The sequence below is a fragment of the Canis lupus genome, chromosome 17 (assembly GCF_048164855.1).
Source record: "Canis lupus baileyi chromosome 17, mCanLup2.hap1, whole genome shotgun sequence".
Lineage (NCBI taxonomy): Eukaryota > Metazoa > Chordata > Mammalia > Carnivora > Canidae > Canis > Canis lupus.
The window spans coordinates 18,119,556-18,141,395 of NC_132854.1; the positions used below are offsets into that span (position 1 = coordinate 18,119,556).

Sequence of the window (21,840 nt, forward strand, 5' to 3'; positions counted from 1 at the left end):
AAAAGCATAAGATACCTAGGAATAAACCTAACTAAAGAGGTAAAGGATCTATAACCTTAAAAAAAACTACAAAACACTTCTGAAAGAAATTGAGGAAGGCACAAAGAGATGGAAAAATATTCCATCTTTATGGATTGGAAGAATTAATATAGTGAAAATGTCAATGCTACCCAGGGCAATTGACACATTCAATGCAATCCCTATCAAAATACCATGGACTTTCTTCAGAGAGCTGGAACAAATCATCTTAAATTTTGGGTGGAATCAGAAAAGAACCTGAAGAGCCAGGGGAATATTGAAAAAAGAAAAATCACACTGCCGGATTTCAAGTTGTACTACAAAGCTGTGGTCATCAAGACAGTGTGGTACTGGTACAGAAACAGACACATAGATCAATGTTACAGAATAAAGAATCCAGAAGTGGACCCTCAACTTTATGGTCAACTAATATTCGACAAAGGAGGAAAGACTATCCACTGGAAGAAAGACAGTCTCTTCAATAAATGGTGCTGGGAAAATTGGACATCCACATGCAGAAGAATGAAACTAGACCACTCTCTTTCACCATACACAAAGATAAACTCAAAATGGATGAAAGATCTAAATGTGAGACAAGATTCCATCAAAATCCTAGAGGAGAACACAGGCAACACCGTTTTGAACTTGGCCACAGCAACTTCTTGCAAGATACATCTACGAAGGCAAGAGAAACAAAAGCAAAAATGAACTATTGGGACTTCATCAAGATAAAAAGCTTCTGCACAGAAAAAGAAACAGTCAACAAAACTAAAAGACAACCTACAGAATGGGAGAAGATATTTGCAAATGACCTATCAGATAAAGGGCTAGTATCCAAGATCTATAAAGAACTTATTAAACTCAACAGCAAAGAAACAAACAATCCAATTATGAAATGGGCAGAAGACATGAACAGAAATTTCACCAAAGAAGACACACACATGGCCAAGAAGCACATGAGAAAATGCTCTGCATCACTTGCCATCAGGGAAATACAAATCAAACCACAATGAGATACCACCTTACACCAATGAGAATAGTGAAAATTATCAAGACAGGGAACAACCAATGTTGGAGAGGATGTGGAAAAAGGGGAACCCTCTTGCACTGTTGGTGGGAATGTGAACTGGCATAGCCACTCTGGAAAACTGTGTGGAGGTTCCTCAAGAAGTTAAAAATAGATCTGCCCTATGACCCAGCAATTACACTACTGAGGATTTACCCCAAAGATACAGATGCAGTGAAAGACCAAGACACCTGCACCCTAATGTTTATAGCAGTAATGTCCACAATAGCCAAACTGTGGAAGGAGACTCTGTGCAATGAAAGATGAATCGATAAAAAAGTTGTGGTATATATACAATGGAATATTTTTCAGCCATTAGAAACGAGGAATACCCACCATTTGCTTCAGTGAGGATGGACTGGAGCATATTATGCTGAGTGAATTAAAGTCAGTCAGAGCAGGACATACATTATATGGTTTCATTCATATGGGGAATATAAAGAATAATGAAAGGGATTATAAGGGAAAGAAGAGAAAATGAGTGGGATATATCAGAGAGGTGACAGAGCATGGGAGACTTCTAACTTTGGGAAATGAGCAAGGGGTGGTGGAGGAGAGGTGGGCAGGGGGATGGGGTTACTGGGTGATGGGCACTGAGGGTGGCACTTGACGGGATGAGCACTGGGTGTTATACTATATGTTGGCAAATCGAACTCCAATAAAAAAAAATACCAAAATAAATAATTTGCTCTTGCTGAAAAAAAATAGAGAAGCCAAATAAATGAAATGTATTTAAATTGGGAAAGAAGTAAAACTATCTTTATTTTTAGGGGATATGATCTTTACATAGAAAACTTCAATCTACAAAATAATACTATTTTTGAATTTAAGAATTAAAGGTTTAATATTTGCATTCAATTTTTTTTTTGAGAGCACTAAGATCTTTGACTAACCCCTGATAGATATGTCCTAAAATTCCAGTTTCTTTCTCAAATAAAAATTTATCGTTTTTATTTGGCTTCCATTTGTTCATAGTACATGTTATTAGTTTTAATCAAATGGTGAGACCATACTAAAATAAGAATATGTTAGTGTCTAAATACCATCAAACCACAGATCAGATCTTATATTCTATATACATTCCTTTACTTAACACGTTCAGATATTCATAGACTACCTATTGAATATTCCTTTGTATATTACAGAAAAAAGATGCTTATGATACTCTTTTTGTGATCAAAACTTTGAACCTGAGAGTTTTGGGACATAAACATTTTTGACCATTTAATTATATAATAGCCACCATCAACTGCAAAAAGAAAAAAACATCTTACCATTAAATGTTAATGTATTCTCAATATGTTCTATGAGAATTTTATTAGCAATGGGAGAGAATAAATCATTAATTTACATGTGTTCTGGAACTTGAGTGTTTTTATCAGCTGTGCAAATTAAGTGTATATAAAATCTCAACCTTTCAATAATTACATGCCATTCTCATCTTTGACCATCCTTGAACATAACCAATATCTATAATTATGCAACAAATAGAAATACAAGTGTATTTCTATGAAAATAATCCTATTGTTACTCTAAAATATAGAAGTGATTGGTTTGGCCTGTGATATAGTTTAAAAATTCATTCTGTATTTCCTACCATGAAATCTCAGTGCAATCATTAACTTTGTCTTCCTTTCCATTGCCCAAGGACACTCAAGCTGTTAAGTGTTTCCAGACCTGTGATTCATGTGATTCATCTCCATTCTCTACACTCTTGAAAAAAAAAATCCATAGAGTTGTGAAAAAAATATGAAATATAATTGTTATATTGTTTCCATTTATTTAAGGACAGGGGGTAAGAGTTGAAACATTGATTCAATCAGTATAATTGGAACTAATACCAGTGTTTTAAGCACTGGAATGTTGCTTTAGCATTTCCTAGAGATTTGGTGCTAAGGAGAAAAAAGAAAACTAAAAGTATTGTTTATTTTTCCTATTTTTCAGTGTACTAATGTATATCTAATCTGGATGAGTAAAATTCTATTTGCTTCACATTTATAATTCTTTTCTGTGAACTTTAAAATTTTATCACATAATGCTTTCAACTCTATTGAGAAAAGATGTTAATTTATGGCAACGTTAATAAATATAATCTATAGTAAGTCATTATAAGCCTATTGGAGCATTGCATCTTAGGATATTTTCTGGTAATGTAAAGCCATTAATTCTGATGAAATAATTCATAGAGCAAAATGCAGTACAAATTTCCCTAGAAAGTGTTCTAGAAACTTGAAAATAATAAGTTGAAATAATAAGTAACATGGACAGAGAACTAGCATCCATGAGTCACGGTTTTTTGTTTTTTTCCAGGAGCACAGGAAAATGAAATGGTCAGCTTAATGCTGAGTTATTTTTGGTTCTGATTTTAAATATGAATAAATATTATTCTTTTGAACCTTAACTGTAGCACTAGTACAATGGCCCCAGAAAAGAATGTTCTTGTCAAAGAATACATTAGCTTTCGCTGGAAAAACTGATACAGTTTATGAAAAAAATAGAATCTAAGTTGGTAGAAACAAAGAATAGCAAAACAAAACATTCTGAAAAATCAGAATGACTAGATGTACTGTGGATTACAAATTATTGCACTTTAATTTTTAAATGAGCTTAGACATCTGTGAAATTTAAACCCCAGGGCCAATGATTTGTGTGGCAGTAGCTCACAAAAGGAACAAAGCTTTGACATGCAAATTTCAGCTTTATGTTGCATCAGCTCAGGTAACCTTGCGAACCACCTTCACAGAAACACAGGAAGCTGAGTGATGCCTCCCATATGGATCCATTCTTCCCTTCCCCTTCCCAATCAAGTTGACAGCAATTCTCAGTTCATTTTCTAAACACACCGATAAAAGCTGTACTAGGTCTTTACTTGTTATTAACCTCCCTTGTACTATTATTACTCATATTTTTTTTCCTTTGAGATAAGCAACTAAATGCAGAAGCTGATCTTTGCATATGGTGGGCTATTACCAACCCCCCCCCCCCAAACAAAGAATTGCAAATGTCAACCTATTATTGGGTCATTAATGTCAGGTCATGATATTTCAGAATTTGATGTTTTTAACCTTTGCAGACATTAACCTATATACAATACACTTTTGAAAAGAGTTTATTTACCCTTGGAAACAGTGGATGCATGCTCCAGGAACATTGTCCTGTAATGTTAGGTGCTCTGTATATGGCAAGGATCATTAAGTGCACTTATGTAACTATCTCTTCAGCTGAGTTTGGCACTTCATCTATTTATTACTTTAGAAGAATCCCAAATAACAGATGAAAGAAACTTTCAGATGTCTGATAGAGAAACTGAAGGAAACAGAATAGTGTTTCTCTTTTATTGTAGAATTATTCAATTCTGACTTACTGTTTATACAAAATTTTTAAGGATAATATTTTCTTCTTCATCGGAAGTCAAGATTGTTTCCTGTTATAAAATTCAATGGAGTCAATTTCACCACATGAAGTAATTTTAGTGTGTAACATTAAAATCATAATTCAAGAGGGTAAGGAAAATCTATGATGAAGTAATTTAAATAGGAGATTCTGTACACAGCTGTGCCATGTTTACACTGCTTTGGATAACATACATTTGCAGTGTGGCTTGAAAATATTAGAAAACAACACAGGATGCCTGTGTATTTTACAATTATTTGAAGTTCTTTTGCTGATTTATTTTTAATTGTTTTGTCTTTTTCAAAAATCCCTACTTTTAGGTTAACTGAACATACCTAAAAAATATTTTCAAAATAATGGAAAATAAAAAAATAGAGGAATCTAGTCAGAGAGAAAAATAGAGTCAAACAAATTTATCTAATATATACAGTGCCTACTGTGTGCCAATATAGTACCAGTGATGAAGGATCATTGGAAGGAAGGCAGGCAGGGACAAGCCTCCCACCCCCAAGAGGAAACCACCTTTAAAAGGATTTTACACCATCCTGGAAGGAGCCCATAACCCTTTCCCACGTGATAGATGATAAAAACCTGAATGCATGATAGACACATGGAGGGTTAATCAGATTAAAACAGCCCACCAACAAGCTCATAAAAATCCCTACACTTAGAAATTTTGGTAGCAATCGTCTCGAGTCCCCCCTCTCTTCAGGAGCTTTATACTCTATCACTAAATAAACTTTAGTATTGCTCAGCAAACTTTGTTTTGCTGTCCACCACTCTGTCTGGTCTATCTCTTCATTCTTGGAAGTGGCATGACCAAGAACTGTGGGCACCAAAAGCAAAAAAGAATCCTGTAATGCCGGATCCTGTGTGGTAGGCAGACTCATGATTTCCAGCCTGTGTAATTTCTACCCTGAAGTGTGTACAGATCTATGATTTGCTTCTAACAGAATATGGCAAAGAGGATGAAATATCACTCCCAATGATTATGTTATATAAAAGATTGTCACTTCCATCTTGCTAACAAATTCTGTTATCTTCTCAATTTGCATGCTTTCATGAAGCAAGCAGCCATCCTGGAGAGGCTTACTTGGTCAGAACCTGAAGGCAGCCTCTGGGCAAAGGGAGGGAGGATCTGAATTCCACCCAACAATTATGTGAGCTTGGAAACTGATCTTGCCCTGTTTACCTTTTAATGAGACTCCAGCCCTGATTGACACCTTGTTTGCAACCTTGTGAGAGACCTTGAAGTAAAGCAAACAGCTAAGCTGTGCTCAGACTCTTGACCCACAGAAGCAAATAATGTGGATTTTTTCAAGTTCCTAAATGTGTGGTAATTTGTTATGCAACAATAGAGAACTAATGAACCAAGGGATGCCATAATAAATAAAACCATTAATAGTTGGTGTATCTTAGGGAGCTTACTAGTCCATGGGAAGGAGCACACAGTTCTAATACAGCATGGTAAATGTGACCAAGATAAAGGTGACAAAGCCTACTGGAGGGATACAAATTCAGAGAACCAAATGGGGTCTGGGGAATGAGGAAAGTCTCCCAGACAAGTAGTGGCTGAAATTTGAAGGATGAGTACGAGTTACTAAGGAAAAGGGGGAGGTATGTTGTGTGTGTCATGGGAAGGGTCAACAGCATACGTCTAGAAGACGCAGCATGTGAAAATACAGAAGTGAGAAGATGAGAGAAAGTTTTGTCTGAGCAACATGTCTGGAATATCAGAAACAAGGCAAGAGGTAGGAGAGATGAAGAAAAAATTAAGCAGAGACCAGATCATGTAAAGCCATAGGACTAATATCTATGATAAAAACCATACTTACAATAAAATTTCAGGTTAATAAAATTGTAAGAATCTTGCAGAATTATTTGCAAGAAAGATTTGCTCCACTATATTTTCTGTTTTAATAACATTTAATTTTCAAAAATTCTAAAGTGGGACTTTACTACAAACATAAATTAAGTGGTCAAAGATTAATTCCTGAGGTATTATATATCAAAGGCTATTAAGAGAAGCCACTAAAATATTAAGGTTGGTTGAAGTGAGATTTTGAATTAGAGGTTTATATCATCACCTGAACAAGACTTTTTGTATTGGTGTGAATAAGAATATCTTGCCATACTGCTGGTTTTCTACAAATTGATCCATACTCCTACAGAGTTGTGAAAGAAGCCAGTAAGTTAAAGATGCACTCTTATTTAACCCTTTATATAATCAGGTAATTTCAGTAGGGCTCACTAGACTATCTTCAGCCATCTACTGAAAAATGAGATAGTAATTAATCATTTTGTGTGGAGGCCGAGAAAAATCAAGGCCATTCCACCTCAAGTTTAGCATTAGCACAAGTACTGCCATCTTAGGCCCCTGTGAGTAAGAGCTGAACTTTATAGGAAAAACTGCAGAATGTCCTCAATGTCCTCGGCAGGTAATCCCATATCAGAAAGACAACAGAGCCCGCACCAGTGGTAGAAAGTCCCATATTAGAATGAGAACAGAGCTCAATGCCCTTAAGCTCCATATCAGAATGTAAACAGAACTTGAGAAATTCCTCCACTCCTTCTGAAAATCTCCTAGACCAGCCTCTAAAATACTCAGCTGTAACCCAATTCGGGGTCGAAGTCCCTGCTCCACTGTGTCAGGTATACTTGGACCCAAGCTCGAGCTTGCTAATAAACCCTCGTTCGCTTGCATCGGTGTCGGCTCCTTGGTGGTTTCTCGGATTCGCAATCTAGGGCACAACATTTTGCCTATCTCCAAGTACTTCATAATTTTCTTATACATTGCATATCACAAAACATCTATGACTTTAATTTGACTATTTTCCAAGGGATTAAATACTTGGGTCACAAACTATTTCCCCTGAACCTTGCATTTTTTATTCCTTTACTCCTAGCACTTAAATTCACAAAGTTTGAACATGTCTCCCAAATTATTGTATCCTAGTTAAAAACTTTTTGGGGGATCCCTGGGTGGCTCAGCAGTTTGGCACCTTCCTTCAGCCCAGGGCATGATCCTGGAGACCCGGAATCGAGTCCCACATCAAGCTCCCTGCATGGAGCCTGTTTCTCCCTCTGCCTGTGTCTCTGCCTCTCTCTTTCTGTGTGTCTCTCATGAATAAATAAGTAAAATCTTAAAAAAAAAAAAAAAAACTTTTTGGATGGGGGCGCCATTTTTTTGTTGCTTTGATTTTCTAAATCCATGTAATTAAATATCTTACTAGCATCTTTCTATAGAGGTAAGATTCCTTTTATTATTTTGATTAGAACATCAAATCATTTTTATTTCTATACCTAATTGTCTTTTTTCTTAATATGACAATAGCTTACATTTATTCTATACTTACCTGTACTAGGCATTAGGATAAATACCTTATATGCCTTATCCATGTAAAGCCTAATATACTTAGATGGATATTGTTCTAATTCCTTTTTCACAAGTGAGAAAACTGCACTAAAAGGTCATTTGTTCAAGATCAAATAGATAGTATTATGATTAGAGTGGACTCAGGCTGACCAGTTCCATTTTTATTAGTGTTATCACCCACTGATTAATTCAACAATAGCGAGAAGATAGCTAGGATATCTAAGCCTGATTCAGGGCAATGAGACCAGTGTGCTAAACAAACATATCCAATAGTAGAGACTTTTTAATGTTATTTTTAAATATTATTTTAAATTTAAACTAAAGCAAACCTTATTAAAATGAAAGCTAAGCCATAAGACAAAGCTCTGTTGTTGAGTGAACATCTGATTCTCAGGGAAATCTAGGGAGCAGTGTCCCCTGTCTCAGGATCCCCCAGGAGTTCAGCTCTTTAATTCTGCTATTACAATGTGAACATTGCTTTACTGACTCATCTTTTGTTTCCTATCTGTATTTTTGCCACAGTCTGGCTTCCTACTCTTCTTTATTTGAGGCCATGCTATCTCCAGCCTCCTATCAAGAATGTCAAATTGCTTTCTAAAATGTTCTATGGGTTCTGTAGAAAAGAAGTGTGTTTCCCTCTGAGTCTCACAGATTCTATCCTCTCCAATTTTCTCTGCAATATATTCTTTTAAGCCCCATGGCATTGAATTTTATTACATTTCTCATCCCCAACAAGGAGGGAACTATGCAACATTGGCATCTGCCCTTGGCTTTGATCAGTGGCTGTGCAGGTTCCAGACAACAGGCTAATTCCATTCTCATAGCATAGTGGAGCAGCAGACAGCACTTGCCAATGCCATCCCTCCAGAGAACCTCACTTGTGTGAGGATGAGAACTTCTTCTGCCTCAGTCTGCTCTTCTGACAGGTTTGTAGGATACCCAGTGGCTGAGAGGATAGAGAATCACAATCTTTCTATTGTATTTCAAATAGGCAGATCAGTTCTACTTCATAAATCCAAATATTGCTAGATATTTATGTCTTAGGCAGTGCTTGCAATGTAGCCACAAGTGCATCATAGCTAGTAGGTATTCCTCTCAGGCATAGACAGCAGACTGGCTTTCAAGCTTTGTGCCTATGGGTGTCCTATGGTATTGTGAGTTCCCCTTCTTTCCTTCTTGTGTTCCTATCTTCCTTCATCCTTTCCTTTCGTGGAATCTTATAAATCCTTTGATAAAATATTTGCAAAGAGTGTATTAAGATCATTCAGTCTAACAGCATTTAACACAAAAAGTTCCTTATTTAAATGTTAACCCTGACTGGTCTTTAAACCTTTTACTTAGTTTTGGTGATTCCAGTGCCTTTATGGATCCAGGATTCACCTACCTTCACTCACCAAAAAGTGAATAGAGTCTACAACCAGAACAGAGAGGATGTAGGTTTGCCAAATAGACCTGTGAGCCCCTGTACAATCAGATGATGATCTTCTGCCATACCATCAGACTTAGCGTTTGTAATTTGATGCCCTATTTATTTTTAGTTTATTTATGGTTGTTATATTTCTACCAAAGAAACATTATCCAGATCACATATGTCTATACTGAAGAAGAAGAAACCAACTCTTCAGTGCCCTTTGTTTATTTAATTACCTAGTCACATATAGAAAGACTTGCTAATCTCCTGCTCAGTGTTGGCATTTATCTCTACCTTCTCTCTGCTCTCCTCTCCTGCTCCTTTGTACCCCCCTACCCCTAGTTCTCATCTCAGGAGAATATATCCATACTTTATATTCTTACTAAATGTTCTTTTTTATTTAAGACTTGTTGCATAATATTCCTATAGTATTCTTTGTCCATCTTTTCTTTCTCTTTGTCAAAAATGTGGTTTTATCAGCTAACCTTATAAAAACAACATATCACCAAGATATATGCTATTTAAGATTATTCTTTCTGATTCAGGGAAAACATATGTTCAAAGAGAGTTAACAAGTAAGGTAGGAGTCATAAAAGAACAAGGTTAGAAACAGACTGCCCATCTATCATGATTCCTGGAAAAATATTTTTGCTGGAAGTGACAAGTTGCTCTTGTTCTCAACTTAGTTTAAATGTGAAGCCAAACATGCCTATACAACATGTTTTATTTCTCCCTAGGATGTCACCTTTGGCAAAGCACAGTAGATGCACTCACCCTGGCATTGCTCTGTACAGAAAGATACTTCCACATTGTTCCGAGACAAAGCATAGGTGACACATTTGTCTGACAGCATTGGGGCTCCAGGGAATTACATCTAAATATTTTCTCTGGGTGTAATGCAAACTACTGTGTACATCAAATAATAAGTCAGTTTCCAAGTTCCCAGGGAAGAACTCCAAGACTATGTTTGCTTTTTGAAGGCAAAAATATATTTTTAAAGCATGCAGCAATGATACATAGAAACCATATATAAGCCAATGGAGCTACCACCTCTCATAATCAAATACAAAAATTACTCATTATATATGCTTTGTATAGAACCAGGGTTAATATAGTATTCCAACATTTTAGAAAAAAATAGTGTTGGGACACCTGGGTGGCTCAGTGGTTGAGCGTCTGCCTTCAGCTCAGGGTGTGATCCCAGGGTTCTGGGATTGAGTCTCGCATTGGGCTCCCCTCAGGGAACATGCTTCTCATTCTGCCTATGCCTCTGCTTCTCTCATTGTGTCTCTCATGAATAAATAAATAAATAAAATATTAAAATTAAAAAATGAGATAGTATTTATATTTTTAAAGGACTTTAGTTTTGTGATCTGTCCAGAACAGTATTTAAATGAACAGAGTTCAAAATTTCGATATGAGGATTTTCCGTTAAGATAAATCAACACATACGATATTTTCACAACATCTTTTCATGTAAAATGTACATTATCTGTTACTATCTGGTGAGAAGTAGTTGATACATGTCTGTTTCCTAGATAAATAACGGGAAGATCTGGCCATTTAACCAAGCATTAAAATATCTTGTAACTATGCCCAACATACTCATACAACCATTCTGGCAGGTTGCACATTCCAATCATGGGTCCTATGTTTGCTATTGCTGTGATTTGTAACTGAAAACGTGGAAGAGCTTCTTCCTCCCCTCCCCTCCACTCCTACCAGAATCACTATTACCACATGGGCTTGCATAAGGTCAGAAAAAGACAAGGTCTCTAAATGGTGAATCATTCAGAGGATTGAATATAGGTTACTTGAGTTAAACTAGGTTTTGGTAGGAAGACTAATAACAAGATAGATGAGAAATGCTAGAATCACTCATCCAAACCATGAACTCTCTTGGAAAGAAAAATACCAGGAAAAGCAAAACGAAATCCAAAATTCTGCCTTAACTTTTGCAGACTCTTATGTACCACAACACACAAGGACTCTGAAGTTCTGTAGGGATTAGGGTTTTCATCCAAAGAATTCTTCACAGAGGATACATCTATGTTATTTTATTTTCTATCCACTTATGCAGCCTGTCAGGATCAGTCAAGATGGCAACAAACTATTTATACCTTATATTAAGAAACTTTTTTCTATCATTGAAAGAAACAGTAACCTTACAATTGTTTTTCCCTTTGGATAGATGTTATTCTACTTTCAAATCACTTTTCATATTGTCTTATATCACACTTACTGCTCTTAACTTACATGGACTTCTGTTCACCATGACAGCATAGATGCTCTTTAATAAAATATATTCTTTTTTTTTAATTGCCAATAATTCTCAATACAAAGCCTTATATGTTCACTAAATAGTTATGGTGTTGAGTATACTCTTGAAGTGTTTAGCCAACATGGAACAGAAGTTTCCCCAAATAACAGTTTCAAATCTATAAAGTTGGATAATAATTCAGTAAAACTATTTGTCAGCACTATGGTAAGCTAGGACAAAAAAGATAAGTCACATGTGCCTTCCCTCTAAAAACTTAATTCTCATGGGAATTTAAATCTATTTTCACTAGGAATTGCCATCGAAAAACAGATGTGTAAATAAAGCTACTGTAATTAAAACAATTTGACATAAGGACATGGTTGACAAATGAAAAAAACTACAAATGAATGCATTACAGAAATAAAGTATCTGAATTCTGAGATGAAAGGGTAAATTATTTAATGAAAGCAGTTGGATAATTTACTGTATACTTTGAAGAAAAATATTCCTGCACCCTAATGTATACATAAACAAACTCAAAAGGAGACCAAAGTATTAATAAAAATTTATTTCAGAAAATGAGAATAACTGCTTTCATCTTTGGGTAGACACTTTGAAAAAGCAATCAAACAGCATCCCCAAAGAGAATAATTAGTAGGCTTGATTACCTAAAAACCAATAGGAATCATAAGTATTTAATGATAAAATATGGACCGCTGAGGCAAAAAAAAAAAAAAAGAATCTAGAGAGACCAAATGATCATTTCTTGCTAAATCAAGTATCTCCATGCATAAATATGAACAGGACTTAAAAACAAAAATGGATAATACAAACTCACATTTAACAGAGATATATAAACAAAGGTCTCTTAAATATACCAAAAGAATTTGACATAAGGAATACAATGATCAACTCTGAAAAGTTAGCCAATATCCACTGTCAAAAACAAAAATGGATAATACAAACTCACATTTAACAGAGATATATAAACAAAGGTCTCTTAAATATACCAAAAGAATTTGACATAAGGAATACAATGATCAACTCTGAAAAGTTAGCCAATATCCACTGGTATAGGAAATAGGTACTCAGAAACATGCAATTTACTCTGGACTAAAAATGACCCTGATGCTGTTCAGACACAAAGCAGAGGGGTCACATATTTGTCTCACAGCACTGAGGCTACATGACAAGTGTAAGAGAATAAATCTTCTAGAAGCATTTTGGAGTTTCACTTCAAAACACGCTGCTACCACGATGCTAGCAGAAATGGATAAAGATAAATGAACAAGGTTGTTTCTGGTACCGTGCAATTGCCAAAAAAAGAAAAAAAGAAAAAGATACTATCTAAAGGTCCATCATGTGGAACAGATCAAATAATTTCTGGTATACATCCACACCAGGAAAAACAAAGTAGCTATTTTACCACCTTAGCAAGGAGGTACCATCTATACATACTAAGGTTGAGAGCAGTGAATAAAAAGTAGATCTTTTTTAACCTGTGGGAGATAAATGTCACTCTGGTTTGTTATAGATCTGTTTTTATCTATATAAACATTTTTTCATGAGCATGAACACATATGGAAAAAGATAACATGAAGTTAACAGCAGCAGTCATGTCTGGAGGGAGGGATGGGTCACATCTGAAGAGCTAAACAGGAAGATCAATTTCTACCTCACATATTTCAAAATGAAAATGGAAATATTTGGGAAGCCTTAACTATTTTTTCATCCTTTTATTTCACATAAAAAGTGAACAAAATCAATTAGCTAAGATAGTGTGATATATATAATAATACAAGAGTATTCTATATAGCACCCCCCCCCCCGTACACACAAAAGAGAATAATTATTTGTGAGATTTGAGAGGTGACTAGACAGTAAATTTGGTTTGGTTTTTGTTTGTTTTTGTCTCCTATATAAGACAGGAGGGGAAAAAGTTTAAAGCACCTATCGGAAGACTCTAGATGCAGGGTGTAGAAGAGTGAGTAGACTGGAGGGATAACTGGGCTCCACGTTCCCTGCTCCTCTCTTATATAAACTAGCTGGGTCCTAGTTCAAATCCTGGAGCCTGTCCTGAATGAGGACAGTCAGACAAAGCTCAAAGGATGAAAGCATTCCTTCTCACCAGAGAATCAGGAGGCTTTTCCTACAGTTCCCATAGTTTTGGGAAATTGTACCATTCACTCCAGGTAGAAATGCTGCAGTGAAGGAATGGCTCTTCTCCCTCCCCCCTTCCCCTGGGGCAGCCACCAGGATTAGGAACAGCAGCAAGGGTATTTACAGATAAGAGACTTTTGACTTTCCCTGTCTTAAACCAGTTGAGCTCCAGCCATCAAGTGTCTCCTCTTTCCCTCTCTTTAACAGGGTTGTGTTCCATTTTAACTACCCCCACCCGACAACTGAGATGCAGTAGTGATGCCACCCCCTTCAAGCAACAGCAGCAAGGCAGGGATGGCTAAAGCAGCCCTGCAGACCCTTTGCTGTCACCACGTTGCTTCCTGTTCTACCAATCTGTGAGTACTGTTGCGTGGGGAGGCTCATGCTCCAACTTTTAAAACTGAACATGAGGATAAAGAATACTGGGGGACCAGAGACTGAGGATAAGATCACAGAGAGGAGGAATTGGAAGGGACTTTTTGCATCTGTGTATGAAGTCTCCATTCACTGCTAAATTGCAAAGATGAAACCAACTGAATTCAGGACAGCAAATACTTCTAGAACAAGTATAGGCTGAGGCTAAAATAAGGACTAGACTGTAGCAGCATATGCATAAGCCAGACAAGACAGGTCCAGGATGGGATCTAAATTATTAGAAATACAGAAAAACAATGAACAATCAGGGAAAGGGTGATCAACAGATACCAACCTGAAAATGACACAACTGTTAAGTATTTTTTAAACAGTGATTATAAAATGACCCATGAAGAAAAGGTGAATACTCTTGAAACAGAAGATAGAAGTCTCAAAGAAATTAAAAAAAAAAGGAAGATAGAAGTCTCAAAGAAATTAAAAAAATATATGAAAAGAATCTCCCTCCCCGCCAAAAAATAGACAAAAAATTTTACTGTAGTGTCTCAAAGTGAAATTGAGAGGTCAACAGAAAAAATGCACATTAAGATCAAACAAAAAAATTCATCTAAAGAGAAAACAACATACGGAAGAATGAATACAGTCTTGGAAAAGTATTGAAAGGTCTAATATCTGTGGCATAAAAGACCCAGTAGGAGAGGAGAAAGATTGGAACAGAAAAAACATTTAAAGAAACAATGCTAAAACCTTCCCAATTTTGGTGAAAGACATAGATTAAAAGTTCTAAGAAACTAAGTAAACCATAATCAGGATAAACTTAAGCATCCCCAGGCACGTTACTATCAGACTGCTGAAAGCCAAAAAGAAACATTTTTAAAGAAAGCAGAACAAAATAATTAAATACCAGAGAAAACAAGGAGTTAAATGATTATAGATTTCTTGTGAGAAACCAAGAATGGCAGAAGATAATGAAACAATATCTTCAAAGTACTGAAAAAAATGACCTACCAATCTGGAATCCTTGATCTAGGGAAAATAGTCTTCAGAGATGAAGGCAAAATAAAGAATTCGAGCAGGAATAAAACTTAGGAATTTGTTAAAACCAGATCTGCCTTAAAATAAATGTGAAGGCAAGCTCTTCAGTGGAAAGGAAATGGTAACAAAGACAGGTAAAATGTCAGGAATGAAGGAAGAGAAACAGAAAGAGAGACATTTTGGTAAATAAAAGATAATTTTGTCTTATAAAGTCATTGAATTATGCATCACTGGTGAAAGCACATGTTACAACACTGAAGTGATTTTCAGTGCACTTAGATCTAATGCTTTCGGCAACCACATCGTAGAGGTATAATGAAAAATATACAATGGTAAGATCATTACATTTTACTTGGAGTGGTAAAATATTAACTCTGAGTAGACTATATAGTTTGTTGCTACAACCCTTAGAAACCACTAAATAACCACTAAACCACTATTTGCGTGTGGATATTTTCCCCCTTTTCTCCACTTGCTTGATAGAAGATATTCATGTATGTAATTATTAATCATTTATGTGCTTCGATGTTTTCTTCCAATGGGATTCTGTTTTTGAACCTTAGGAAATATTTTGCTCTGTTTTTATCTTTATATAATCTAATACCTAGTCCATTCCACCACTCTATTTTTATCTTTATTCTTTTTAGATCCTGTCTTCTAAAAGCACAAATTATCTCAAAAACACTTACCAAATGTTAGCACTTTCCTTATAATTGTATTCTCTAATCTCTTTATAAATCACATTATTGGAGTACATTGGCTATTTTACTGCAATCATTTGTTTTCTCTTCGAATCTGGCAAATATACATTTTCACAATGATTCTGGCTTACAGTTTCCTTTTATTTCTAAATTTGTTTGCTATTTATTGTGGTTTTACATCTTTTTGTTTATTAGACCATCCTGATTGCTCTATTTTTCGATACTGCACCTCTTGTTGTCACCAAGTAAAATTTTCCCATACAATATTAGCTTAGAAGTGGTATTTCCTACATTTCACTTTCTCACTTTAACATTTCATTACTAGCTCTGTTTTCAACCTCTTCATGCCTTTCATGTTCGTATGATCTGTTAACATCAGAGTTAACATTGCTCTCTAACTCATTTTAAGATTCCTTGTATTTTAATGAATTAGTTGAGTCCAGTCATATGGATTTATATAATTAATATATTTAGTCTTGTTAGTACATCTTCACACATTCTTACCTATTGTTCTCCTTTTGTTGCCTTTCCAATTATCTTGCTTTTCCTCACGATATTGATCAAGTTTACACTAAATTGCCTTCCCTGTCTCTCATAATTAATGTTCAAATTCATATGTATTTGTTGTATTAGTTATTTTCAAACTATAAAACATTTAAATGCATTTTTAAATAATCAATATACATTAACCCCTGCATGTTCTTTACTGCACATTTAATTCTCTTCACTTCCTATCCTATACCTCTAGATTTTCAGATAATTTGAAACTTTAGATATATTTTTGTTCAGAGAATAAAAATTTTTATTCAGAGCTTATTACTAATATGCATAAAATGTAAACTAATGTTCGCAAAATGTGAATATGCATGCAATTTTATTCTATTATGAATAAATAGGACAAAAGAATCTAATACTTTGCTGTTTTAGCTTCAGAAGAAGTCGCAAAACAACTATTTATATTAAAATAAAGGAAACAAGCAAACTGACCAGACCCAGGATAACTGAACTTAGCAAAACTGGCCTCCTTTTTCCATCCACTTCCTAATTCTGGTTCTAAACCATGCAACATGACACCCAAAATTCATGTTTTACAAGTTTTTTCACTCTATCACCTAAGAAAATAGATATTTATTAGGCATTCTATCAAATTAAAATAAAAAAGCCAAAAAAGGGGTGTTTGACCTCATAGAATTACAGTTAATGGGGCAGAAAAATAACTGAATGAGTTGTCAAATGGAGTAGCACAAAGTAAGTTTTGTGGTGGTCAAAATACTAAGTGTTATAAGTGCACAGGGAAAAGGGAAACTATTCTACCCCTTGAAGATGTCCAAGAATATTATGTGTCCTGGTATTAGGGTATACTACATATGGATATAAAAGAAAAGAAGGAAAACACTGCGTATGAAGATATCACAGTTGTGAAAAAGAGTAATAGATGGATACTCATTGTGGCAGAAGGATTATCACAGAAAATGTGAAGTTCTAAAGTAAAAGACCCGAGTATGGAGAAGAATTTTAGGCATAAAAAGCCTCAAAAGTCTTGTTAAAATTTTGAAACTAGCCTTAAGGCAATATTATTAATTCTAAGTCTGATGTAAATCAGAGCTTTAACATATCATTATTCTAAAGAGCAGGCAAAATTTTCCCTGTTTTCATAAAGCATGCAAAATCTATACACATATTGACAGAAGGGACAGGCTTGAGTCATGTATTAGGGATCCCAGTGAAAGCTAACTCATGCAACTCAATGAAATAGAAATGTAACCTAGCTTCCAGGGGATCAGGTCATTTGAATGCAAGAGGATAGTAAATCACAGTACATTGCAATTCACTATAACTACACTTCATAATGAGGGTAATCATTTATTATACAGATAACAACAACAAAAACTATTCTGTTGAATTAACTGCTTTTAAGAAAATAAATTGTTTCACAGGGTGTTGTTTTCTTATATATTTCTTAAAGTTGACAAAGAATCAAGTATATAGTTCCAGCTGAGCCAAAGAAAATATAGCTATTATTCAGCTTCTTTCTCAGTGAACAACATAAAATTACATCTTTAATTTTGAAATGGAACTAAAGTTAATATTTAATGGCTATATGGTCATATTCAGAGTAAATTATGGCTGAATACAGAATTTATGAGTTTGTTTTTAACCACTAGGGCACTATGTTCCCATGAAGCTCTTTGACAAAAAATATTTTATCTCAACCATAAAAAATAGTTTACAAAATCGTAGATAAGTTTTTATTATCTCAATTATGCATGTGTTCTTAAAATAGAAGTACTCAGGGTATTTCAAAGCAATTTCTATCCCACTGAAGGATTAGCAACCAAACTCTGGAATGACTACTCTGAACACTACATTGTCATGGCATAGATCTTCATCCATGGATCCTGAGGGAGGTTTTTTTTGGGGGGTTGCCTTGTGTGATCCTAAATGATCCTAATTTTAAGTTAAATAATGTTTTCATGTTATTATTATAGGAGGACATGAGTTATTATTATATTATAAAATTGAGGCCTTTTTAATCTTTGCTAGATAGCATCTGAAAGAATTAAGAGGATATAACCAGTGCCAGCCTTCTTTCTCTGCTGAATCCTTGGTCATTGGAACAAATGCTGGCACTTGGTAAGTTCTTCATAACTATTTGTTCAACACTTGAATGAATAAAAGTAAAAATATTCTTCAAATGTTATCAGTATACAGTTGATTCTTATTATTCACAATAATTATGTTGTATAAAGTCACAGCAAACACTGAACCACTGCTCTAAGGAAGATACAAAATAAGGTTCCTACAAGACTCTGGTCAAATCTGTAGCCTTGTTTCATATGTGCTTCTGATTATAAACCTTGTATTTAGGATCTCATTTTGGTACATTAACATTGAATTCAGAGCCAACAGTACTGCAACTCATGTTTGAATACAGCTTATCTAACACATGGATTTTTCTCCATGAGGCATACTTGAGTCTTCTTGTACCTAAAAACACAAGGCAGCTTTCATCATTACACTTGGGCCCATTTTAAATGACAAAATTATAAACAAAAGGCATAACAGTGCTATACACATTTGCCGTTACTGCATTTGGCAGATACTCAGTGTATGTGTGTTTTGTGTTTTGTTTTGTTTTATTTAAAAAAACAAAACAACAACAACAACAAAAAAAACAAGTTGAAGGTTTGTGGCCATCCTGCCTCAAGCAGTCTCTCAGCACAATTTTTCCAATGGCATTTATTCACTTGTTTCTGTGCTATATTTTCATAATTCTTGCAATATTTCAAGGTTTTCATTATGAATATATTTGTTATCATGATCTGTCAGTAATCTTTTATGTTACTATTGCAATTGTTTTGAGGTACCCAAAACATGCTCATATAAAGTAGCAAAATTCATAAATGCTGTGTAATTCAGTCTACTCCACTGACCAATTTTTCTCCCACTTTTCTTTTCAGACCTCCCTATTCTTTGAGACACAGTAAAATTGAAAGTAGGACAAATAATAACCCTACAATGACTTGTAAGTGTTTGAATGAAGAGTTGCACATCTTTTACTTTCAAGCCAAAGGTAGAAATGATTAAGCTTAGTGAACAAGGCATGTCCAAAACTGAGACAGGCCAAAAGCTAAGTCTCTTGCATCAAAGCTAGCCAAGTTGTGATTGCAAAGGAAAAGTTCTGGAAGTAAATTAAAAGTGCTATTCCAGTGAACATGCAGATTATAAGAAAGAAACAGCCTTATTGCTGGTGAGGAGAAATTTTTAATAGAAGATCAAACCACCATGACATTCCCTCAAGACAAATCCTAACCAGAGCAAAGCCCTGACTCTCTACAATTCTATGAAGACAGAAAGGTGAAAAAGCTGCAGGAGAAAAATCTGAAACTAGTAGAGGCTGGTTCATGATGTTTAAGGAAAGAAGCCATCTCTGTAACATCCAAGTACAAAGTGAAAGCAGCAAGTGATGATGTAGAAGCTGCAGCAAGTGATCCAGAAGAACTAAGATAATTAATGAAAGTGGATGCACCAAACATTTACTGTGTAGACAGAACAGTCTTCTACTAGAAGATACCATAGCTGGAGAGGAAAAGCCAATGCCTGGCTTCAAAGCCTCAAAGGACAGGCTGACCTCTTGTTAGTCACCAGCTGCATTGGCTCGTATGTTGAAGCCAATGCTCATTTTGAAAATTTGAGGGCCCTCATGAATTATGCTGTATCTACTCTGCCTGTGCTCTATAAATGGAACAACAAAGCCTAGATGACAGCATATCTGTCCATAACATGGTTTACTGAAACTTCTAAGCCCACTGTTAAGACCAATTGGTCAGAAAAATGCTGCTTTTTAAAAAATTTTTATTTATTTATTCATGAGAGACACAGAGAGAGAGAGAGGCACAGACACAGGCAGAGGGAGAAGCAGGTTCCCTGCAGGGAGCCTGACATGGGACTTGATCCCAGGTCTCCAGGATCACACCCTGGGCTGAAAGCGCTAAACCGCTGAGCCACCCGGGTTGCCCTGCTTTTAATATATTACTGTTTATTGACAACACACACACATTATTATTATTATTATTATTATTATTGATTAAATAAATCAAGAACTCTGAGATGTACAATGAGATTAATATTGCTTTCATGCCTGCTAACACAACATCTATTCTGTAGCTCATGGATAAAACAGTTGCTTTGACTTTCAAAAATCATTTAAGAAATACATTTTATACTGCTAGAGTTGCCATAAATAGTGATCCCTCTGATGAATGTGGGTAAACTAAACTGAGAATCTTCTGGAAAGAATTCACCATTCTAGATGCCATCAAGAACACTTGTGATTCATGGGAAGAAGTCAAAATATCAACATTCATAGGAGTTTAGAAGAAGTTGATTACAATCCTCATAGATGACTTAGAGGGGCTCAAAACTTCATTGGAGGAAGTCACTGCAGATGTGGTAGAAATAGCAAGAGAACTAGAATTAAAAGTGGAACCTGAAGAGTGGAGTGAGTTACTACAATTTCCTTATAAAACTAATGGATAAGGAGTTGCTTACAGATCAGCAAATAAAGTAGTTCCTTGAGATGAAATCTATTCCTGGTGATGATGCTGAGAAGATTGCTGAAATGACAACAAAGGGTCTTGAATAGTACATAAATGTAGATGATAAATAGCAGAGTTTGAGAAGATTGATTCCAATTTCTAAAGAAATCTGACTATCGATAAAATGCTATCAAATAGCATCCCATGCTACAGGGAAATCACACAGGAAAGGAAGAACCAACCAATCTGGTAAACTTCATTGTTGTTTTCTTGTAAGAAATTGCCGGGATCCCTGGGTGGCACAGCGGTTTGGCGCCTGCCTTTGGCCCAGGGCGCGATCCTGGAGACCGGGAATAGAATCCCACGTTGGGCTCCCGGTGCATGGAGCCTGCTTCTCCCTCTGCCTGTGTCTCTGCCTCTGTCTCTCTCTCTCTCTGTGACTATCATAAATAAAAAAAAATAAAAAAAAATAAAAATTAAAAAAGAAAAACAAAAAGAAATTGCCACAGCCACCCCAACGTTCACCAACCACCACCCTTATCAGTCAGCCATCAACATCAAGGCAAGACTCTCCACCAGCAAAAAGATGATGACTTTTTTGAAAGCTCAGATAGTTAGCATTTTTTAGCAATAAGGTAATTAAGTTATGTACATTGTTTTTGTTTTTAGGTATAATGCTACTGAACATTCAATAGGCTACAGTATAGTGTAAATATAATTTCTGTATGCATTGGGAAGTAAATTCATTTGCCTTGCTTTATTGCAATATTTGCTTTATTAAAGCAGCCTGGAATCAAAATGGCAAAATCTCTGAGGTATTCCAATAAATTGCAAACAATAAAAAACTGGAAAATTCAAAAGCAGCAAAAAGAGATAAAACATAATAAAATAAGATTTAAAAAAGAGATGCCACACTCATGGAATATAGGATTTAATGCTGTTAAGATTCCTATTCCCCCAAAATTGGCTTAATAGAGTTAACGCAATCCACACCCCTACAAGCTTTTTT

At 35.4% G+C, this 21,840-nt stretch overlaps 1 protein-coding gene across 1 annotated transcript in view; it reads right to left on the reverse strand.

The window, feature by feature from the left end:
• GPC5 (glypican 5) overlaps positions 1–21,840 on the reverse strand; it is a 1,343,507-nt gene that overhangs the window by 562,887 nt on the left and 758,780 nt on the right. The gene's annotated exons all lie outside the window — the stretch shown is intronic.